This window comes from Punica granatum, chromosome 5 (genome assembly GCF_007655135.1).
Source record: "Punica granatum isolate Tunisia-2019 chromosome 5, ASM765513v2, whole genome shotgun sequence".
Classification (NCBI taxonomy): domain Eukaryota; kingdom Viridiplantae; phylum Streptophyta; class Magnoliopsida; order Myrtales; family Lythraceae; genus Punica; species Punica granatum.
The window spans coordinates 12,117,949-12,143,397 of NC_045131.1; the positions used below are offsets into that span (position 1 = coordinate 12,117,949).

The following is a 25,449-nucleotide window of genomic DNA, read 5'->3' on the forward strand; positions in this document are numbered from 1 at the left end:
AAGGTGGCTATGGGTGGCTCGTGGCGTGCAAGAACCTGTGTTAACCCGAAAACATGCAAAAACCGGTTAAAGCAAAACTGTTTTTTGGACCCGGTAAGGAAAAATGAGAGTTTGAGTGAGTTTTAATGGGTTGCTTGATGGCTCCTTGCTCCGAGAGGACCCTTGGGGAGTGCTTAAGGATGTGCTCGAGCCAAAAACACCAAGAAGTGGCTCGATTAGAGGAATGGCTCGGGCCATAAGTTCGGCTGCCACCCGAGAACCAATTCTGGACAGATTCTGGTCACGCCTGGTTGGGGCTGCTGGAGGCTCCAAACGAATAAAATGACATCACCAATGGATTGAGAGGGTCAAAGATAGGTGGGGTATGTGTTTTTTTTGGGTTTGGGTGAAGGTGGATGGGTGGTTACTGGAAAACGGCATTTTTCCGGCAATAATGATTTTTTTCTTCTCTCTTCTGTGCAGCTCCCTTTTCTCCGAATTCCCCTGTTCTCCTGCCTCTCCTCCCTGTCTTCTTCCTGTAGTTTTTCTGAAAAAAATGAGGATCAATTGAGGTTGAAAAGCAAGAAGAGAAAGAGCGGTTTTTATTGGAAAACGATGCCAAAAATTGGGCAAATTCCCACGAACTTCTTTTTTTTTTTTTTTCTGCTGAACCTAGCCGAGATTCTCCCTCCTATTCCTGCTGAAAACTTCTGAAATCAATAAGTAATGAATGAGGGAGAGAGGCAAGAAGGGAAGGATGGTCCAAGACCGGAAAAATTGCGCCAAAATGGGAAAACCGTTAATGAACTTCCTCCTTTCTTCTGCTGAATGCATGTGGCCGAATTTTCCTTCTTTTTGAATGATTTCTTTCTACTGAAATGAATGTGTAATGAATGAGGGAGATTGGCAAGAAAGGAAGGATGATCCAAGATCGGAAAATTGCGCCAAAACGGGAAAACCGTTAATGAACTTCCTCCTTTCTTCTGCTGAATGCATGTGGCCGAATTTTCCTTCTTTTTGAATGATTTTTTTTCTGCTGAAATGAATGTGTAATGAATGAGGGAGAGTGGCAAGAAAGGAAGGTTCTTTTGATTGGCAAGTAATGAAGGTAAATTGGAGACCGTTGAAAACTGGTTTGAAAAGGGAAGATTCGGCCATGAAGAGGAGAAATCAAGTGGGGAAACTTGCTATTTTTGCTGAAAATGGAAGAAGAATTCGGTCATATAGTGTGGGGAAAGAGGGGAGAAGGCTTTGGATGGCAAGCATTCAAGGAAGAAGAAAAATTGGAATATAAAAGTGTAAAAGGAGAAAGATGGGTCATGAAGGAAAGAAAAGGGGTTTAAATGGCAAACTTGAAAAGGAAAAAGTTGACTTGGAAGTGGGGTTCAAGAATGGAAAGAAGTTAAAGTAGAATAAAAGGAGAAAAAGTAGCCAAATGTAAAATAAAATAGGAAAGAGGGGACTTGGAAGTAAGTTAATGGGAAATATGGATGGAAATGTGGTAGATTAGGAAAGAATGGTATTAATTTGCAAATGAAATAAAGAATGGGACTAATTCGTGAAAAATAAGAGAATGGGGCCAATTTGTAAATAATAGGGCTGGTTGGTAAATAATAAAAATAATGTGCTAGTTTGCAAATAATAAAAGAAAAAGAGCTAGATTGCAAAAAAAAAGAGAGAATGGAGCTAGTTTGCAAATGAATAAAAATGGGGAAGTGGGTGTGGTCGTGGGTCCGCATGGATTCAAGAGATGTTGGAGAAGTTCGGGTCTCAATCAAGTGCACATTCAAATTTTATAACCCAAAAGACAAGGTATTGTTGGTGTGTGCAGGAGGGTGATCCCGACGAGCCCGATGTTGGTTTATCATGACTTGATGCACTGGGAGCTTGAGAGTCGACTTTGCCCTGTTCGAGTGACTGAAGCAACACTAATTGATTCAATTGCATGTTTGCATGTTTGTGCGTTGTACTGCTTGTCTGGGCATGATCTGTCATCCTTTCGCAAACCTTCTAGGAGGCCCTGAAACCTTCCTTTGTCATCATGCTTCTTGAGTCGCCTGGTCGGCCCTATCGATCTTACCTTGAATAGTGAACCGACGTTGTCTGATTGTTTTCTGCTGGAGCTCATATTATGGCCTGATTAGTTCAAGACTTTGTTGTAGTCGGTGGACCAAAATGAGGTACTGACACTTAACACAATAAAATACTTTCAGACAATAATTGGATAATATAATTTTGCAACAAACAATCCCAATTAGTAAGTACTATATTATATATTAATTTAATAGTAAGTATATAGAGAGATTTGTTGTAGATGATATCATCATGATAAGTTCATACATATTGACTTCATACCCATTTTAAGTAGGTAAGTTTTGTGATATCCTTGTTTATTTTTTTATATTATCATAAGTTCATAAATATAAGAATAATTTTAAATTTATAATAGAAACTCGGTTAACATCCAATTAAATAAATGAAATTCACATGATTAAATTAACTCTGTTAATTTTTTTAAAAATTTGTTCACTACTGAGAGATCATTTATTAATATAGAGTTAATTTCAGTTATATGACCATAAATTATAGAATAAGTGATTTGTTATCATTTTTTGGGGAAATTTTGTGTGAAAAAACTAATTATTTTTTATTGTTCTATCATTGTATCATACGAAAAATCATTTTTTCAAATATTTATTTCATTTATATAATAATTATATATTTTTAAAAATAATTTGCATCTAAAGAATCATAAAAGTATCAAAAAATAGTTTAAAACTTCACACAAAATTTTGACTAATAATAACCTTTGACGAAGTTGGACTAATTAATTTATTCAATATTTTTTTATTTTTCTGTTACGAATTTGATCTATACATTTTCATACTCAATTTCATATATTTTAATTTTTTTCACATGCCAATAATTTATGGTATATTCCTATATATGATCAATTGATTACTTTTCAATATAAGTCACATAATAATACCATATTAAATATTTCATTGTTATATAATTATAATTAACCATTTTAACCCTGCTTACTATGACTCCTTAATGCAAGGTGGAGTCGCTGACAAAAGCTTGTTCCTCCGAAAAAGTGATCCTCCCATTCCTTCGAACGTCTCTGCTGCAAGAAATGCCCATGTTGTTCATGATAATTACAAATTTGCCATTTCTCTCTGCTTTCGCAGGCTCCGAATCGGAGAATTTGGCATCTCTCTTTTGCTATATATTATTTATGTATAAACGGATATGGATGTATGCATGTATAAAAGTATGTATTGTGTACTGTGCTACACAAGAGAACGGGAAAGAGAATCATTCGAGTGTGTGCTCCCATTAGAGATCGTCTGAGAGGGGTTCTTGTGCTGTAGAACGTATTTGGTTCTCGCTCCTAACGCAGAGACAATCCACCGCTGATGCCGTTTGGGTTTATTCTTGGAAGAGACTTGGTACGTGATCAACTCAGCCAAAGATTTCTTGGAGAACCGGGCTCAAAAGCTTCAAAAGTTATTAGAATTTACCCATGGCTTATGTCGGAGGTTTATATGTGGGTCATGTTTCCTGACACATTTTTTTTTTTTTACACATCTCACTCACTTGGTGATTTTCAATGTTCTGTGAGCCACATTAGCGTCACAGAATTGGAAATGTTACTTCGATTGATGGCAAAAGAATTACCTGGGAACAATTGAATGACTCAAAAATCATTTAGGAAAGAAATTGATAATTTATTTATATATTTTCTATTTCGAAAATATTCATATTTGTAAAATATTGAGATGTGCTTCCCCTGCAAAGTACGTGATTCTTCTACTAGTATACTTGCAATCCACGAAGAGCAAACGTAAACAAAACATATAAGAAAGATTTGCAGTAAACAGCATTTATTTCATTTCATAACATTCAAGAGAGATGGGCTCCCCTAATTAACATATTGAGGAATGAGGAGTTCATTCATATTTTTCAATTTAGTAACACGATTGTTTACCCAATATTTGGGACTCTGGTGACAATGCAGGAGTCATCAACGAACACACGGACACGACTGCTTATGTAGTTGCCGCTGATGGCGGTGACAGACCGGGGGATTATCTCGACATACACATTTGGATTCTCACTGATTATTGTTGTTACCGCAACCCCCCATTTTCCCTACCAGCTCTGGCCACGAGCTCTTCCCTATCAAAATTTCATCAATGGATCATTGTTATTGTAATCAAATAAAGGACCAAAGAGAGAAACTTCTCACCTGATGGTCAAGCACAACAACAAAGTAGTACAACCCATTTACAACTTCCGTGGGGCCGGAAGTTGTTCAACGCAGTATAATCTTACATCCCACAAATTATGGCCTTGATAAGGCCGAGCAATGTCGTGATACCATTACGGTATGTACTGTGTTGATGTCAAACTTTTAAATCGTAATATCAGACGTGATATTAGATCACATTTCCTGATAAATATACCTAGCTAAAGAACTTACCGGGAACGTTGATACTTGCCATAATTCAAACTCGGTCTGACGCTCGCTCTCTCTCTCTCTCTTATTTTTTTTTCCTATTTAAGCGATGTAAGCCCTAGGGCTAAAGACAGATTTTTTGGATTATCAATAAAGTTTTGGAGTTACTGTACTCTTTCGCCCATTCTCGGATTTGATTCGAGTTTGATGCTGGTTTCTTAAGAATTCGAAGAATCAATAGGAGATTGAATGTCGTAATTCCGGTATTCTGCAGAATCAACGAATCTGTGACTATTGCTTGCGTGTACACTGCGTCAGTCTTTTAAACGGAGTGGATGTGTTGAGCAACTCTTGGCATGAATGTTTGGTATTTGTAGATGGGTGGGGGCTTGGGAGGAGAGGGTTCAATAATTGAAAATGAAGAAAAGTCACTATTGTCAATTAGTTCAAATGGCTCAGCACCTTAATCCTCTTAAGCAAGGTCTTCGATTCGAATCTTGTTTGAATGAAGAAAATCTACGTTGCGAGAGCTAGTTTTATCCCTTAGTAGGCCGACACGACTCGAATTGGATTTGTTGAGTTATATTGGACTTATGAATACCACGGTGTACTTCCAAATCCAGCCACAGATCCGGCCACGAGCTCTTCCCTGCTAAAATTTTAAGGGATCATTACCAGCTAATACAATCAATTAAAAGAGGAAAGAAATTAGTACAACTCAATACAACTCAGACACATGACAATTTAGAAAATCGGGGTAGAAAATTGTCCGATACCATTATGGTACATACTTTTTGGTGGGAAACTTCTTAATATATAGCAATATTTGTGATATAGTAAAAATAAAACTATTTCAAACAAACGGTTATATTGTGAAACTTATATTTAATTATATATTATAAAATTAAAATTCAACCAAGCAATTTTCAGTTTTTGCAATTCCCATTTTATCCTTTAAATGTATTTGGACTCATTGTTTGTTACACTCTTTTAACATGAGAATTAAGCTCTTAGTTTGTTGTTGTCACACGATACATACATATATCTCGTACAATATTTATTTGTGCTGCGTAGCCATTTGAAAAGGGGTCCACCGCCTGTCTTCCATTTTATTTTATTTTATTTTACTGGCATGCTCTCTTTTACAAGTTAATAAAATTAAAAGCAATGAGAATGACATTCTGCTTGACAAGAACTAAGAAATCCTGATCTCTATTTGTACAAATGGGACTCTCTGTGCTTCTATGTCTTTCCCTTTATCTCATTCTAGGGTCCGTGAATCTAATCTGAAATTGAAAAAATTAAAAAATAAAAATAAAGCAGTGGGATTAATATGAAAATAAAAACAAAAACAAAAACAAAAATAAAATAGATAGAAGATAATAGGAGCATGTGATCACCTTGTGTGGTCCCATTTAATAAAAAACAAAGTATGTACTAGAACGAAAACATGAGCCAAGTGGTACCTCATGCGTGGTCCCATTTGATATTCAAACTCATCTGACCCTTTGATAGTGAAATATATATATATATATATATATATATAACACATTTTCCATGGGCTCCATTTTGCCTTCGTGCACAATTTTGCTAGAGATTGTATATACTTCTTGTTGAGGATGTTAATCCCACATTGGAAAAATGAATGAATATCCATTGGTTTATATGAGACTTAGGTACCACCACTTATCAGTTTGAGTTTTTAAAGATATGGGCCCGAGCCCGTGTAAGCCTAATGGAAATTTAATATGGTATCAAAGCGGGTTACACTTCTGCGTGTCCACGTGGGCTCATATTACGCCGACCCAATATCGAGAGCAGCCAAAAGAGCGTCTCATGTTAGTCCCCCTCGTCCGAGCACGGAAGATGAGTCTGGCTCGAGGTCAGCAGTTGAGGGCGGATGTTTAAGGTCACCTAACAATGTGTAGGCAGAAATAGACCACACGTTGCACGTGAGGGTGGGTGTTGAGGATGTTAATCCCACATTGAAAAAATGAATGAATATCCATTGGTTTATATGATACTTAGGTACAACCACTTATCAGTTTGAGCTTTTAAGTGGATATGGGCCTAAGCCCGTATAAGCCCAATGAAAATTTAATTTGAGCCCATCTGCAACCCAAGAGCTTAAGCTTTTGGTTTGCAGATGGGCTCAAGTATGTGTAGGCCCAAGTGGAAATTTTTACATGGTATCAGAGCGGGTTATGCTTCCACGCTCTCATGTGGGCTCACACCACGCCAGATTCGATTTCGAGGTAGCCAAGAGTACGCCTCATGTTAATCAGGCCCAAGAGTGGTCCGGTCCAGCTCCGAGGTAGCTAAAGGTGCACCTCTAGTTAGGCCCGAGTGTGGAGCTTGAGACTAGTTTGGTATTTGTCCCCCCTTGCCCGAGTACGGAAGAGGATGTCCGGCTCGGGTCAGTTGTTAAGGGCGGGCGGGTGTTTAAGGCACGTGGCACGTGTTGGACCATGCGTTGCCACGTGAGGGCGGGTGTTGAGATACGTTATCCCACATCGAAAAATTGAAAAAGAAATCACAAGCTTATATGAGACTTGGATCCAGTAACCTATCAGCTTAAGTTTTTGAGTTGCAGATGGGCTCAAGTCCGTGTAGGCTCAAGTGGGTATTTTACACTTCTATGAGCCATCCTCGACTTGTTGTGTTATAGCTACCTCGTGATGCTACGGAATTTATCCCTACTAAATATAATAAAAAAAAATTCTATACATCTACCATCTGTAACTATTATGAAATTACGAATCTCAACAACGTGTTTGTCAATATTTCTCGTAATTGCATTTTACTCTTTTGATTTATTTTAATAAATTTTAATTTTCATCCTCAGTCTAGCTTGCAATGCATCTAGACCATTTTTCTCATAATACGTAACAAAATAAATTTTATTTCACGTATTTAGAACATATATCCCTTAAAATGATATATATTTGGAGTTAAATTTTGTGCTTCTTACCACAAAATTGAAATTGGTCAGTATAAATTGTTTAGTACTTTGAATGAACATAAAAGTGTATTTGGTATATAGATATGACTGTACGAACAGAATTTTGATCGACACATCTCTTAGTAGTGCATTTTAACATTCAATAGATACAGTAACTCATATGTCATAAATCATTATTTCAAAATAATCACAAAAGTTCGAGCAATAAGTCAGTCGAAATTGCTTACTTCATGACTCATTAAGATTTTATTGTATTCTAGGAATAGGCGTTGACTAGACTCAATACTAAATTTCATGTTGGGTCAAATAACTCTAAAGAACGTGTTTTTTCGCGCCACGAAAATTCCTAGGTTTGTTTCTATGTCCCATATACATCTAGCCTCAATAGTAATTTATGTCGATATATTTTTTCTATATTCTCTTCCTCAAATTTTCACACGTGTTCATTTATGATATTTGAATTCAGTATTAATTAATAAATAAAATACTATGAAATTCCTTTTATTTTTTTAACAATGTGTTCAGGTTTCGGTTGAATAATCTCCAATGCCCACATGAACACCCTGCAAACTCACGGAACTTATTAGTCCGTTCACACGCACCGGAATCGTGAAACCCAAAAATGGAGTTTCTTTCGATTCCAGCGGGTGAAGCCTTGATTGCAGCCACCACCCCCAATTGAAAAAAAATTTGGGAAATTTTTATATGAAAAATTAATTTTTTTTAGTGTTCTATCTTTGTATTATACGTAGTTTCATCTTTTCATACATTTATTTCATTTATATAATAGTTATATATTTTAAAAAAATAAGTTGCTTCTTAAGAATCATAAAATTATCAAAAACTAGTGTAAGTTTCACACAATAATCTTTGAATAATTACCTTCGATGAAGTTAACCTAATTAACTTATTCAATATTTTCTCTTTCAAATTTCTCTTACAAATTTGATTTAATTTTATACTCAATTTCATATATTTTAATTTCTTTCGCATGCTAATAGTTTATGATTTAGTCTTATATATGACCAATCAATTGTTTTTCAATATAAGTTACATAATAATGTCCAATTAAATATTTCATTGTTATAAAATTATAAATTGACCATTTTAACCATACTATCTATGACTCCATTTAATGTAAAGTGGAGTCAATTTTGCTATATATATATATATATGGATATGGATATGAATTAATTGGGTTAACGGTTGCATGTATTATGTCAGCCTAAGTCTGATATATATACTACGATACGTATGCATGTATAGGCGGATATATGGTGTATTGAGCTACACAAGGGAACGAGAGAGAATCATTCGAGTGAGTGCTCCCATTAGAGATTGTGCTAAAAGTTCTTGTGCCGTGGAACGTTTGGTTCTCGCTCAATAGATAGAGAGAGTCCATCCCTTGTGCTGTTAATGTTCATTCTTGGAGATGATTTGGTATGTGATCAACTCCGCTAACCAGCTCTTGGGAGACCAGGTAGAAGTCTTCAAGAGCTATTCGAATTTATTCTCGGTTTATTTATTTATTTTTTATATAAGGTTTGTAAAGTGGGTCATGTTTCCTGAATTTTTTTATACGGGTCTCTGACTTGTTATTTTCAAGGTTCCGTGAACCACATGAGCCTCCAGGTCAGCCTTCCATCACAATTCCTAACAGAGTTGACGACCGTACCATTTTGTATCACAGAATTGGGAAGTTAGATGGCAAAAAAATTACCAGGGACCAAGTTGATGGCTGAAAAATCATTTAGGAACCAAAGTGATAATTTACTTATATATTTTCTATTTCGAAAATATTCATACTTGCAAAATAATAAGATATGATTCTCGTGCAAAGTACGTGATTCTTCTCCTAGTATACTTGCAATAGACGAAGAGCAAATGTAAACAATACATATAACTAAATTAAGACAGATACGGAGTAAACAACATTTATTTCATAACATTTAAGAGCGATGGGCAACGGCTCCCCTAATTAACATATTGAGGAGCTCATTCATCTTATTCAATTTATGACACGATTGTTCACCCAATACTAGGGACTACTGTGACAATGCAGGAGTCATCGACAATGACACGGACACGACTGCTTATGTAGTTGCTGGTGATGCCGGTGACAGATGGCGGGATCATCTCCACGTACACATTTGGATTCTCCCTTATTATTGTTGTCGCCGCAACCCCCCCATTTTTCCCTACCAGCTCCGGCCACGAGCTCTTTCCTGTCAAAATTTCATCAATGGATCGTTGTTATTGTAATCAAATAAAGGAAAAAAGAAAGAAGCTTTTCACCTGATGGTCAAGCACAACAACAAAGTAATACAACCCATTTACATCTTTAGTGACCAGATAGTTTGGAAACCCAAGGGCCAAAAAGTTGTTCAAGACAGTATAATCTTACATTCCACAAATTATGGCCTTGACAAGGCCGAGCAACGTCGTGATACCATGATGTCAAACTTTTAAATTGTAATATGAGACGAGAGATGGAATCACATTTCTAAATAATTATACCTAGCTAAAAAACTCACCAGGAACGTTGATACTTGCCATAATTCAAACTCGGTCCGATGCTCTCTCTCTCTCTTATTCTTTTTTTTTTTGCCCCCTCTCTATGCGTCTTTTAAATGGAATGGATGTGTTGAGCAACTCTTGGTATGAATGTTTGGTATTTATAGAGGGGCGGGGGCTCAGGAGGAGATGGTTCAATAATTGAAAATGAAGAAAAGTCACCCACGTGAATTAGTTCAAACGGTTCGGCGTTTCTTCCTCTTAAATAATGTTTCAGATTCGAATCTTGTGTTAATGGAGAAAATGTACATTGGAAGAGTTAACTTTATCCTAGTGAGTCAATCCGGCTTGAATTGAATTTATTGGAATATATTGAGCTTCCGGTGCCATTATGCATGCTAGAAAATGAAGAAAAGGAGGAGATTGTGGATGCAAATTCACATTTTTCATGCTCCCGTCGAAAATAGAATTTTCATGGCCACCGGATATTTTCGTCGCTAACAGCTATGAATAATATCTAAAACAGCCAATCAAGATTTGACTTCTTCTATCATAGCACTCAATCTACTAGAAGTGCAAGGCCCAACGAGTTTATTATAAGCCTAAGTCCCTAATCTTTACCTTCTTTCTATTTCAAAAGTTAATAAGTTTCACATGATCTTCAGTCACTCTCGACAGGACGAAAAGATTTATATGTTGGAGCCATTATAAATTAAATCCATCATATCTAGCACCATTACTACGTACATGTGTATATGCGGGTTATGTATATCTTAATATTCGGATATCTTCTACCTGCTACATGGATGAACAACTAATTAATTTTCGTAACTGATCGATCGGGGAAATAAATCAATGAGAAGGGTTTAGTGCAATCACTGCTTGTGCTATCTTGAAGTAATAATGTAAAGGAAAAGCCCATTTTTTAACCCTTTTTGAAGTTGACTAAGGTTTACCTTATTGCAAAAGGAAATATATATATATATATATATATATAACTTATACAATCTGAATTTATTAGAAATGGTATAAGAATATATGTAAATGAACTCGTGCAACACACTGGATAGAAAACTAGTATTAAATATATCGAGACAGAAGTAACATTTATTTCATCACATTCAAAAGAGGGCTCCTATATCTGTTGTATCTTTCTTTTGCTACACGACTCATTAGCAATAGCCACTCCACCCATTTCGTCGAGATAAAGAAGATGTGCTCTATCATAATTCATTCTTGGCAAGAAAAAAAGAGCAGTATCAATAAATCCATGACAGATTATTTGTAAAATGGCTCCATCCAGTACATGGTGATGGCGCTGCCCTCTTTGATCGTGGATGCCTCAACATTTGGGTTCTCACTGCCCTTTTTCCCTACCAGATCCGGCCACGAGCCTTTTCCTGCTAAAATTTTAACCGATCATTACTAGCTAATACAATCAATTAAAAGAGGAAAGAAATTAGTACAACTCAATACAACTTAGAGACATGATAATTTAGAAAATAGGGGGAGAAAATGGTTCGATACCATTCTGGTACATACTTTTTTTGGTGCGAAACTTCTTAATATATAGCAATATCAGATGAGAAATCAGATCAGTCGTAAATAGTTATGACTAAATGTGCTAATGAGAACTTGAACTTGGGACTTTAGGAATAACATTCACAAACTCAAAATTGACTATTTTCAAGTGCAAGCAGGGACTTGAATAACATGTCTACTAAGTTAACATGTGTTATTATTTTGCTTGTTTATGATATTGTAAAAATAAAACTAATTCAAACAAATGGTTATATTGTGAAACTTATATCTAATTATTATAAAATTAAAAAATACAACCAAATGCTTTTCAGTTTTTCAAAATTCTCATTTCATCCTTCAAATGCAGGAATGGATCCAGGATTTGGACTTAGGGAGGCGAGATTCTTGAGGCAGCAAACTATATGATAGTTTTCCGAGCTAGGGGTGAATATAAGAAATTTCATTAAAATTTAAAAGACTATACATAAATTTATTTAATGCGTGAAAATTTTGGGGGAGACCGTCACCCCCAATCCTCCCTCGGTCCACCCCCATTTAAATGTATTTGGACTCGTTGCTTGTTACACACTTTTAACATGCGAATTGAGCTCTTAAAAGGCTGTTGTCCCACGATACTTATACTTTGTTTGATTTCTCAATCTAATTTTAAAATTTTAATTTTAACTTTAATTCTACTCACTACACAACAAAAGTCAACAACACAATTATTACTTTTTCATTTTTCTTCAATTTTTTTAACTATTCAATTCAATTTTTAATAATAAATTATCTCAACTATTCATTACTTTTTCATATTTTTTTCTCATAATTTAACGATACAATCATTACAAATCAATTAAAATCAAAATCAGAATTTTAAAATCAAAATCCAATGCGAAATCAAACACAGCATTATATATCGTACAATATTTATTTGTGCTCCGAAGCCATTTAAATAGGTCCACCGCTTGTCCTCTTTTTTTTGGCTGGCCTCTACTCTTTTCCAAGTTAATAAAATTAAAAGCAATGAGAGCGACACTCCTTGATCTGGATTAAGAGATCTTGATTTCTATTCTTACTAATGTGATTTTTTGTGCTTCTATATCTTTCCCTCTATCTTTTTATGCTAAATTCATGAACCTCATCTGAAACTGAAAATAATAATAATAATAATAATAATAATAATAATAAAAGCTGTGGGATTAATATGAAAGTAAAAAAGAAAAACCAAAACAAAGTAGATGCTAGATAATAGGAGTCGGCAATCAACTTAGTGGTCCCCTTTGATATAAAACAAAGTAATGCTAGCACGAAAACTGGAGCCAAGTGGTCACCTGCATGCGTGGTCCCCATTTAATAATTCAAACTTATCCGATCATTTGATATGTGGAACGTATAAACACATTTTCCATGTGCACCGTTTTGGCTTCGTGCACAATTTTGCTGGACATTGTATATACAAATACTTCTTTGGGCCATCCTGGAATTGTTATTAGCTATCTTGTAATGTTACGAGATCATCCCTACTAATCATAAAAAATAATCTATATATCTACAATCTATAACTATTATAAAATTATGAATCTCAATAACCTGTTTATCAATATTTCTTGTAATTCCATTTTACTGTTTTGTTTTATTTTAATAAATTTTAATTTCCATCCACAGTCTTGCCATGCATCTAGACCATTTCCTTCATCATACCTGGATAAATTTCACTTTACGTATTTAGAACATGTATCCCTTAAAAATAATATATAATTTTTGAATAATTATATTTTTATTTATGAGCTTAAAAAATTTATATATCATTTTCATAAAAATTATTTTGAATTAAAAAAACATATTGACTTCTTAATACTGTAAAAAAAATTAATAATTAATTTCAAGTTTCATACTATAATTAAATAATAAAATTAGAGTAATTTTGCATGGTTAATATATATTTTTCAACAAATAGTCCTAATTAGTATGCATCATATTATATATTTATTTAATAGCAAGTAAGAGAGATTTATTGTAAATGAATCGTTAAGATAAGTTTATATATATTTACTTCATTACCCATTTTTTAAAATATGTAAATCTTTTGACATCCTTGTTTAATTTTTTATATTATCATAAGTTCGTAAATAATAATAACAATTTTAATATTTTAATAGGAATTAGGTTAACATCCAATTAAATAAATGTGATTAAATCTACTCTATTTTGTTCAATAATGAGATAACATTTATTAACATATGAGCGAAATTTAATTATATGACCATAAGTTAAGAATTGATGATTTGTTATTATTTTGGGAAGTTTTTATATGAAAACTAATTATTTTTTTGTGTTCTATCTTTGTATTATACGTGGTTTCATCTTTTCATACATTTATTTCATTTATATAATAATTATATATTTTTTTAAAAATAATTTGCTTCTTAGGAATCATAAAATTATCAAAAAGCAGTTTAAAGTTTCACACAATAATCTTCGAATAATTACCTTGATGAAGTTGGACTAATTAACTTATTCAATATTTTATCTTTCAAATTTCTCTTACGAATTTGATTTGATTTTATACTCAATTTCATATATTTTAATTTCTTCTGCATGCCAATAGTTTATGATTTAGTCCTATATATGATCAATTAATTGTTTTTCGATATAAGTTACATAATAATGTCCGATTAAATATTTCATTGTTATAAATTTATAAATTGACCATTTTAACCATACTAACTATGATCCCATTTAATGCAAAGTGCAGTCAATTTTACTATACATATATGGATATGGACAGATATGGATTAATTGGGTTAACGGTTGCATGTATTATGTCAGCCTGAGTCTGATATATATATATATACGCACTAGGATACGTATGCATGTATAGGCGGATGCATGGTGTATTGAGCTACACAAGGGAACGAGAGAGAATCATTCGAGTGAGTGCTCCCATTAGAGATCGTGCTAAAAGTTCTTGTGCCGTGGAACGTTTGGTTCTCGCTTAATACGTAGAGAGTCCATCCCTAGTGCTGTTGATGTTCATTCTTGGAGAAGATTTGGTATGTGATCAACTCCGCTAACCAGTTCTTGGGAAACCCCGTACAAAGGCTTCAAGAGCTATTCGAATTTATTCTCGGTTTTTTTTTTAAGATCAGGTTTGTAATGTGGGTCATGTTTACTGAATTTTTTTACACGGGTCTCTCATTTGTTATTTTCAGGGTTCCATGAACCACATGAGTCTCTAGGTCAGCCTTCCATCACATTTCCTAATAGAGTTGACGACCGTACCATTTTTTATCATAGAATTGGGAAAGTTACGTCGATTGATGGCAAAATAATTACAAGGGACCATATTGATGGCCGAAAAATCATTTAGGAACCAAAGTGATAATTTACTTATGTATTTTCTATTTCGAAAATATTCATACTTGTAAAATAATGTGATATGATTAAGATATGATTCTCATGCAAAGTACGTGATTCTTCTACTAGTATACTTGCAATAGACGAAGAGCAAATATAAACAACACATATAACTAGATTAAGACGGACACGGAATAAAGAACATTTATTTCATAACTTTTAAGAGCGATGGGCATCGGCTCCCCTAATTAACATATTGAGGAGCTCATTCATATTATTCAATTTAGTGACACGATTGTTCACCCAATATTAGGGACTGCAGTGACAATGCAGGAGTCATCGACAACGACACGGACACGATTGCCTAAGTAGGGGCCGGTGACGGCGGTGATAGACGGGGGGATTATCACCACAAACACATTTGGATTCTCACTGATTATGGTTGTTGCCGCAACCCCCCCATTTTTCCCTACCAGCTCCGGCCACGAGCTCTTTCCTGTCAAATTTCATCAATGGATCATTGTTATCGTAATCAAATAAAGGTGCAAAGAAAGAAGTTTTTCACCTGATGGTCATGCACAACAACAAAGTAATACAACCCATTTACAACTTTAGTGACCATATAATTTGGAAACCCAGGGCCAAAAAGTTGTTCAAGACAGTATAATCTTACATTCCACAAATTATGGCCTTGATAAGGCTGAGCAACGTCGTGACACCATTACGGTACGTATTATGTTGATGTCAAACTTTTAAATTGTATTATGAGACAAGAGATGGAATCACATTTCTAAATAATTATACCTAGCTAAAGAACTCACCAGGAACGTTGATGCTTGCCATAATTCAAACCCCGTCTGATGCTCTCTCTCTCTTATTCTTTTTTTTTCCCTTCTTTTTTTCTCTATGCGTCTTTTAAATGGAATGGATGTGTTGAGCATCTCTTGGTATGAATGTTTGGTATTTATAGAAGGGTTGGGGCTCGGGAGGAGAGGGTTCAATAATTGAAAATGAAGAAAAGTCACCCATGTGAATTAGTTCAAATAGTTCAACACTTGTTTCTCTTAAATAAAATTTCATATTTGAATCTTATGTGAATGGATAAAATGTTTGTTGGAAGAGCTAGCTTTATCTCTAGTGAACCGATCCGGCTCGAATTGGACTTATTGGGGTATATTGGGCTTCCAGAACCAATATGCATGCCAAAAATTGAAGAAGGAGACTGTGGATGCAAAATCACATTTTTCACGTTCCGGTCGAAAATAGAATTTTCATGGCCACCGGATATTTTCGTCATAACACTCAATCTACTGGAAGTGCACGGCCCAACGAGTATATTATAACTATTAAATTTTCATTTGGGCTTATGCGGGCCTGCGCCCATATCCACTTAAAAGCTCAAGCTTATACGTGGTGGTACCCAAGCCACATATTAACCCATGTATTTTCATTTTCTTTTTCGATGTGGGATTTATCCGATCTTACTTCTCAACACCTGCCCTCACGTGAAAGGTGAGGTCTATTTCTGCCTATACGTTATCACGTGCCCTTAAACACCCGCCCTCATCAATTGACCTCGAGCTAGGCTCATCTTCTGTGCTCGGGCGAGGAGGGACACTAATACGAGGCGCACTCTTGGCTGCACTTGGACATACTGGGCCTGGCGTGGTGTGAGTCAATGCGCATACGCGCGTAAGCATGCGGAAGCGTAACCCGCTCTGATACCATATTAAATTTTCATTTGGGTTTATACTGGCCTGGACCCATATCCACTTAAAAGCTCAAGCTTATAAGTAGTGGTACTCAAGCCATATATTAACCCATGTATTTTCCTTTTCTTTTTCGATGTGAGATTTATCCCATTTTACTTCGTAACACTCGCCCTCACGTGCAATGTGTGATCTATTTCTGCCTACACGTTGTCACGTGCCCTTAAACACTCGCTCTTAACAACTGACCCAAGCCGGGCATCCTCTTCCGTGCTCGGGTAAGGGGGGACAAATACCAAACTAGCATCGAGCTCCACACTCGGGCCTAACTAGAGGTGCACATTTAGCTACTTCGGAACTGGACCAGATCACTCTTGGGCCTGATTAACATGAGATGCACTTTTGGCTACCTCGAAATCGAATCTGGCGTGGTGTGAGCCCACATGAGCGCGCGGAAGCATAACCCGCTCTGATACCATGTAAAATATCCACTTGGGCCTTAAGCTTTTGGGTTGCAGATGGGCTCGAGTCCGTGTAGGCCCAAGTGGGTATTTTTACAATAACAAATTGGCCTAAGTCCCTTAATCTTTATCTTCTTCTATTTCAAAAGTTAATAAGTTTCTCATGATCTTCAGTCACTCTCGACAGGACGAAAAAATTTATATGTTAGAGCCGTTATATATTAAATCCATCATATCTAGCACGATTACTATGTACATGCGTATATACAGGTTATGTATATCTTAATATTCGGATATCTTCTACATGCTTCATGGATGAACAACTAACTAATTTTGCTAAGTGATCGATCGGGGAAAATAAATCAATGAGAAGGGTTTAGTGCAATCACTGCTTGTGCTATCTAGAACTAAATATGTAAAGGAAAAGCCCATTTTGTAACCGTTTTTGAAGTTGACTAAGGTTTACCTTATTGCAAAAGGGGAAAATATATATATATATATATATATATATATATAAAACTTATATAATCTGAATTTACTAATTTCGCGCATAGTGAGGGCCATATGTCTAGCGTATTTGAAATACACAGAACAAATGCAAATGGAACATAATATATGACCATCTATATATATATAGATGGAAAATATATATGTGCTCTCTGATATATAATATATGAACATATATATGTGCTTTCTGATAAGTAAAATATTTTATTGTCTTAAAGAAGTCAATATTTTTCAAAATTCAATATAATTATTACAAAAATTATAAATGAAAACTATAATGATATAGCGTTATGATCTTAAACTCATAAATAAAAAAAAATTTAAAATAAAAATATCACAAATATTGTTTTAAAAAACGAGGGGATAAAGTTTTATTCTCATTATTAAACTTGATAGTCGTCAACTTATATTAATAATTAACAAAAATACGGTGATGCGTATAAATTGAAATAAGTAGTTTCAAAATATTATTGTAATAATTTCTTGATATGTGGCAAAAATAATTAACTTACTCTAATTTTTAAAAACAAAAAGTTTAGATAAATATTTGAAATTATAATTAATAATTGAAAATATATATTATTTTAAATCAGAAAATTCGTGTTTCAAATGTAAATAGTTACAATTAGAAATGGAAATAAACCCGTGCGTGCACTGGATAGAAAACTAGTATTAAGATATATCGAGACAGAAGTAACATTTATTTCATCATATTCAAGAGAGGGCTCCTATATCTGTTGTATCTTCTTCTGTAACACGACTCATTAGCAATAGCCACTCCACCCATTTCGTCGAGATAAAGAAGATGTGCTCTATCATAACTCATTCTTGGCAAGAAAAAAAGAGCAGTACCAATAAATCCATGACAGATTATTTGTAAAATGGCTCCATCCAGGACATGGTGATGGCGCTGCCCTCTTTGATCGTGGATGCCTCAACATTTGGGTTCTTACTGCCCTTTTTCCCTACCAGATCCGGCCACGAGCCTTTTCCTGCTAAAATTTTAACCGATCATTACTAGCTAATACAATCAATTAAAAGAGGAAAGAAATTAGTACAACTCAATACAACTTAGAGACATGATAATTTAGAAAATCGGGGGAGAAAAATGTTCGATACCATTCTGGTACGTACTTTTTTTGGTGCGAAACTTCTTAATATATAGCAATATAAGATGAGAAATCAGATCAGTCGTAAATAGTTATGACTAGATGTGCTAATGAGAACTTGAACTTGGGATTTTAGGAATAACATTCACAAACTCAAAATTGACTATTTGCAAGTGCAAGCAGGGACTTGAATAACATGTGTCAGCACCCAATTTTGGCCCACCGACTCCATAGGGGCAAAATCGTCATTTTTGCCACTCGTGAGTGAAGTATTTCCAATTAATTACTTGAGTATTCACGACTTTTTGAAAATGATATTTTCCTAACTTAACACCAATTTTGTAATTTTTTTCAAAAAAATAATACTATTTGAAACGTTTTCGAATTTCGCGTACATCGACGTCAATTTTCAAAATCCGAGACAAAATTCGAGATTGGAGATAATTTCATCGCATAATATCGATCAATGAATTTTTCTAAGCGCGATGGTGGTCTCGATTTATTTTTCTGACTCCTGATCAAGAGAGGAATTTTCGATTTGTACGCGCGTCGAATTCGACCGATTGACTCGACGCCCCCTCCCCCCTAGGTTCCTGTTCTTCTTCTTCCTTTTTCTCCTTTCCTTTCTTGGCTCTTTCTTTTCTTTTTTTCTTTTCTTTTCCTTCTCTCCTTCTTCCTCCTGACAGAGTCGGAACCAAGCCTGCTGCGATCCGACCCGAGCCTGCCGCACGCCAACTCCTCTGCGCACGCGACTTCTCTGCACACGCCAACGATCTCCGACACGCAAACGCCGACTCTCTCTCTCTCTCTCGGTTTTTCGGGACAAAAACCGAAGCTCACAAAAAAAAGGGAGGAACTCACAAACGAAAAAAATCCTTAGCTCACTGATTCTCTCCCTCAGCTCTTTCGGACGATCCGCCCTCAGCTCCCGGACTCGGACCCCTCAGCTCGGATCCTCCCTCTCTCTCGGCAGCTCGTTCTTTTGAGAGAAAGAACAGTGGTTCACTGAAAAAAAAAAGGAAAGGGAAACCCGAAGCTCGAACTTCCGGAACCCCCAGCTCACACCCGAAACCACGAGCTCGCCCACGGTCCAGCTCACTCTCACGCCCGAAAATTCCCAGCTCGTCCCTCAGCCCAGCGAACCCTTAGCTCGACCGATTCGCCCATCTCCGGGCTCCCTCAGCTCGCCTCTCCCCCTCGGTTCCCATTCCGACATTAATCGGGTCGGTTTCTTTTTTGGATCGTACAGGGAACGCCCGTAACGACCAGGGCCGATCGCGCCGACCCAGCCCAGCAATCCGTACGGTCCAGCCACGGCCCAGCCCAATCATCCGGCCCGGCCCGGCGGTATCCATCCAGCCCGGCCCAGCAACAGCCAACTCCACTCGGCCCAGCCCAATTCCCAGCAGGCCCAGTCCGGCCCAATCCTCCCTCAGCAGCCCAACTACCCGGCGAATTTTTAAATTTTTTTTCTTAATTTTTCCTTATTTACAGAATCACCCCTCAACTTCCCGAACTAGGTAAATCCTCGACTTAGTGGCATGTTTAGGGCTCCATTTCTGAATGTTTATGCTTGCTTGGATGAATATGATGTGAAATGAGCGTTATTGGGTCGTGTGGGTGATCGGATTCGTCGCGAACTCGATTTTACAAACTTTTCATTTTGTCTCATTTCAGTCCAGAGGACGCATTTCTTATTTTTTCAGATCCGCCCCAAATTTTAAAATTATTTTCAGTCAAGTCCCGGCCATTATAATATTCCCAGATCAGTCCTTGAAATCTCCAGAATTTTTCAAGCATCCCAAGAAACTTTTCAAGTTGTTTCAATTTAGTCCCGGGGTCATTTTCGCCTTTTTCAGATCAGCCCTGAATTTTAAATTATTTCCGTTCAAGTCCCGGTCATTTTGATACTTCCAGATCAGTCCTCGAAATTTCCATAAATTTCTAAAATCGGTTCCGGAACCTTTCGTGTCGTTTCAATTCAGTCCTTGGGACATTTTTATTTTTCAGATCAGCCCGGACTTTCAGATTTATTCCAAAGGAGTCCTGGAAATATTTTCAGTAATTCTTACACAGTCCCCAATTTTTCAGAATTTTCAATCAGTCCCCGAAACTTTATTCGAATTTTCAAATCAGTCCCTGTTCTTTTAAAATTATTCAAATCAGTCCCTGGACATTTTTATAAGATATCCAGCCCTTTCCTATTTGGATCACCGACCGACAACGTATGTGCCATGTTTAAATATTTTATTCCTGTAATTATACGTATACGGCATGACAACGTGTGTACTTTGCATGATTTTTCGCTTTCCATGAATCGGTGCCGTTTTATCGATTTCGTTGATATCGTGTTTGTGTGTATATTTGTATGTGTTTATCATGATCATGGCGGCACCGGTTATGTAAATTTGCATGTTTGTTGTGCTTGACGTGATAATGTGCCCCTGATCCGTGTTTAAATTCTTTATTTTCTCGTTTTAATCGAAACCTCACATGAATCGGATTAATCATGTAAACTAGACCTAAAATCAATTTTTTAATCCCAAGATGGTTGGGAATTAGGATTCGCATCGGACAATCTATCAATGATCGGCTCAACGATCTGAAACCCGTATATTCAGAGCATTTGGCAAAAACATTAATTAATTTAATCAACAATTCCACTAATGGGTAATTGGGACGTTCACATGATTAATTAAATCACTTGACCCTAATAATTTTGCACGAATTGATAATAAATCGGTAACACGCGTCGATAGGTTGCAAACATGCGTTGGTACCCTTCTCAAAACTTGCAAATTTTATAAAACTCGAGACACGTGGTTCGATGTGACATGGATGTCTAGGAAGGACTTGCGCGTCTCGACTCGAGGCCTCACCTGATTTCAGGAAACTCAGGTTGGGACGTGGAAGTTTTTCTTAGATCACTTCCGGATAGATTAACCGTTCTTTTGGCTCTTTTAGGGTTCTTGACAACCCTAGAAGGTCCAGGGGATCGGTTAGCGCCGGTCATAGGCCGAGGTGGCCCGCACCGCGTAATCTCTCTTTCCCGAAAATAATTTTTACCTCAAGGGCAAAATCGTCTATTTGCAACTTAGCGACACCCCTAGGGTTAGAATAAGAGAAACATTACGGTATCAGGGTAGGGATGGGCTACCTATCTAGGCGCAGGTTCATCTGCATAGCCCGCTCCATCCGACCGATGAGTTTTTCGTTATTCTAGCATAGTCTCGGGTAGTTAGTTCGGTGGATGGGCTCAAAATACAAATACCAGATTAATTATATACTTGGTTAAGGCAAAAACGGGCAATAGCGGGATAGGCATTAAGTTCTAGGAATTACGAGCGGAATCCATATTCGGTAATAATTTGTAACAACCGTAGTGTCACAACATAGAATAATCCTAAAAGCAATCCACAAACACAAGACTTGACAACAGACGTCATGTACGTCAAGTCCTCGGAAAATAATGCAAAATGCAAAATATCTTCCCGATGCGACCCTTGATCGATTCACACCTTGTACCCACTTTGTCTATTTAGGGTAGGATTTGCATGCCAAAATACCCCGGTTAATAATCGGTTAATTCACGTAAATTCGGCAATAACAAAACCCCATTGTTTGTTTATTTATGTCCGTTTTGTTACATTCTTGCACTTGTTTTGTTATGCGGATCGAGCCCGATCCCTTAGGATACGATCCATAAGGGGTCCAACGCCCCAACCGTAGATCACGGGGTCTAACCCCCTAACACTGAGCGCGCATCTTAATTTCAATTCCAGTTTTTTTTCAAAACCACACGGTGAGCACGAGTGGAATAATAACCGAACGCGATTCGACCGGGATTCAGTTGTTGTAATTTGTATTTTATTTATTTCAGAGAACAATGTAAGGATTCATGTTGTACATTTATTCATGTAAGAATCTCGGTCGGAGAATGGACGGTCGGAGTGTTCCTTCGAATTCACGGTGTCAAAACGCGTAAGATGAGCGGAACTTAATTAAGCGGTAATTAAATTAAAATGGCAAGCCTAGACAAGCTAGAGTACCGATAGGGCATGCGAGATATAGGCTCACATGTAACAGAACCCCCGAATTCGGAACCTCGGGTTTCGCAGACCATATGCCTTAGCAATTAGGTGTACCCCGTACCCCTAGACCCGGGTAACTTGTCGGCCCTCGACCTTCGGATCGTAAAATGGCAAGTGGCGACTCCTTCTCACGTGCGTCCGTCGCGCATCCCCGGGAAGGTGGACACTCCCAAGCCGCGTTGCATAGGCGAGCGCACGCGTGCCCCGACGAGATTAAATTCGGGTGCCCACAACATGTCTACTAAGTTAACATGTGTTATTATTTTGCTTGTTTACGATATTGTAAAAATAAAACTAATTCAAACAAATGGTTATATTGTGAAACTTATATCTAATTATTAAAAAATTAAAAAATACAACCAAATGCTTTTCACTTTTTCAAAATTCTTATTTCATCCTTTAAATGCAGGGACGGACCTAGGGTTTGGACTTAGGGGGCGAGATTCTTAAGGCGACAAACTATAGGATAGTTTTTTCGAGTTGGGGGGTAAAAATAAGAAATTTCATTAAAATTTGAAGGACTACACATAAATTTTTTTAATACGTAAAAATTATAGGGGTCAACTGTCACTTCCAGCCCTCCCTCGGTCCATCCCCGTTTAAATGTATATGGACCCGTTGCTTCTTACACACTTTTAACATGCCAATTGAGCTCTTAAAAGGCAGCTGTCCCACGATACATATATATCGTACAATATTTATTTGTGCTTCGTAGCCATTTAAATAGGAGTCTACCGCTTGTCCTCTTTTTTTTTTCCGCTGGTCTCTTCTCTTTTCCAGGTTAATAAAATTAAAAGCAATGAAAGCAACAGTCCTTGACCCGGATTAAGAGATCCTGATTTATGTTCTTACTAATGTGATTATCTGTGCTTCTATATCTTCCCCTCTATCTATTTTATGCTAAGTCCATGAACCTCATCTGAAACTGAAAAATAATAATAATAATAATAATAAAAGCAGTGGGATTAATATGAAAGTAAAAAAGAAAAACTAAAAAAAATAGATGCTAGATAATAGGAGCCGGTAATCAACTTAGTGGTCCCCTTTGATATAAAACAAAGTGATGGCAGCACAAAATTGGAACCAAGTGGTCACCTGCATGCGTGGTCCCCATTTAATATTTCAAACTTATCCGGCCATTTGATATGTGAAACTTATAAAACATTTCCATGTGCACCCTTTTGGTTTCATGCACAATTTTGCTGGACATTGTATATACTTCTATGGGCCATCCTGGAATTGTTATTAGCTATCTTGTAATGTTACGGGATCATCCCTACTAATTATAAAAATTAATCTATAACTATTATAAAATTATGAATGTCAATAACCTGTTTATCAATATTTCTTGTAAGTCCATTTTACTCTTTTGATTTATTTTAATAAATTTTAATTTCCATCCACAGTCTTGCGATGCATTTAGACCATTTCCTTCATCATACCTGGATAAATTTCACTTTACTATTTAGAACATGTATCCCTTAAAAATAATATATATTCGGACTTAATTTTGTGCTTCTTTGTACAAAATTGAAATTGGTCTAAGTGTAACGAACTTGTTAAATCATTTGAAGGAAAGTGTATTTGGTATTGATATGCTCTTTAAAAAGACAACATAGATTGGCACATCCCGGGATGAACCAAGGGGAGTTGGGACTGCAGACCCCCCTTCAACCAAAATCCTGAGTTCGTGCTTGCACACATCTTTTGAATAATCTCTCTTAATAGCGCATTTTAACATTTAATAGGTATAGTACCTCATATCTAAGGAATCATTATTTCAAATAACTCCAAAAGTTCAAGCACTAAGTTATTCGATATTGCCCTTTAACCACCTGCTAACCGTATTGGTTTAATGGTATGATATTCATGTTGGAAACAAAACTAAGACATGTAAGGGGAAATGCAATAGTTTTGCTGTTGAAAATCTATATGTTCTATATAACTTGAGCTTTCACTTGCGCTAGGCAAGGCTGATTGAGCAAAATTACATTATTCCTTTTCAAGTAAAACAAATTATTATGATATGGAAAAAAAAAAAAAACTAAAAGTGAATGGGAGGTGGGGTGGGAAAAACGAAGAGGAATGGAGAGGGAAAGGGGGGGGGTGTGGGACACGTGGCGCAAAGAGATGACAGGAGAAAGTTGTGGGTAGTGATAGACATAACAATTTCTACAGTTTTCTCCCCGCATTTAACATGCTATTTTTCTTCTTTTCAATATGATTACAATCGTTGAGGGCAATTTGGTAAAATCACTGCTAAAATAACTATGAAGGAATATCAAATAGTTGCATTTTTTAAATTTTGGATAAGTTATTCTCTATGATGTCTTTGTTAGCTCATTCATTTTTTTTTTACTAGTAAGAGAATCACGTGCGTTGCTCGTGGAATACATTTTCAAATTTTGAATAATGTAGATTCTACGGAAAGGTTTTTTCTTTTTCATTTTACTTGGGACACTGCAAATTAATGAAATTACTAATGAAATTAATGACTATACCACGTGCGAAGGAATTAGAGCACTCAAAGGTGAAGGGCATGTATGTGTAGTAGCGGGAATTTTGAAGGAAAGGGATTATTGATGAAACTAATACGTACTTGAAAGATAATAGGAATAAGAAAAAAAGGTTAACTAATAAGGAAGATACAGCTTAGCTCACCGAAGAAACAACAGAGCAAGGGAGCATACTCTGAGCAAATATTTTTGGACGAGCAGTACACTTTTTCTCAGTAATTCTGTCTCTCTGCATGCACACAGGATTATCGATTC

At 36.3% G+C, this 25,449-nt stretch overlaps 2 long non-coding RNA genes across 2 annotated transcripts; both read right to left on the reverse strand.

The window, feature by feature from the left end:
- Positions 1–9,233: 9,233 nt before the first annotated feature.
- Positions 9,234–10,330, reverse strand: LOC116206948. Its single transcript, XR_004156825.1, has 2 exons — positions 9,941–10,330; positions 9,234–9,631 (listed from the first exon to the last, which is right to left on the reverse strand). It is a non-coding gene; the product is annotated as an uncharacterized LOC116206948 (long non-coding RNA).
- Positions 10,331–14,987: 4,657 nt separating this feature from the next.
- On the reverse strand, positions 14,988–15,741 carry LOC116208787. The gene is made up of 2 exons (XR_004157120.1): positions 15,623–15,741; positions 14,988–15,297 (listed from the first exon to the last, which is right to left on the reverse strand). It is a non-coding gene; the product is annotated as an uncharacterized LOC116208787 (long non-coding RNA).
- Positions 15,742–25,449: the final 9,708 nt, after the last annotated feature.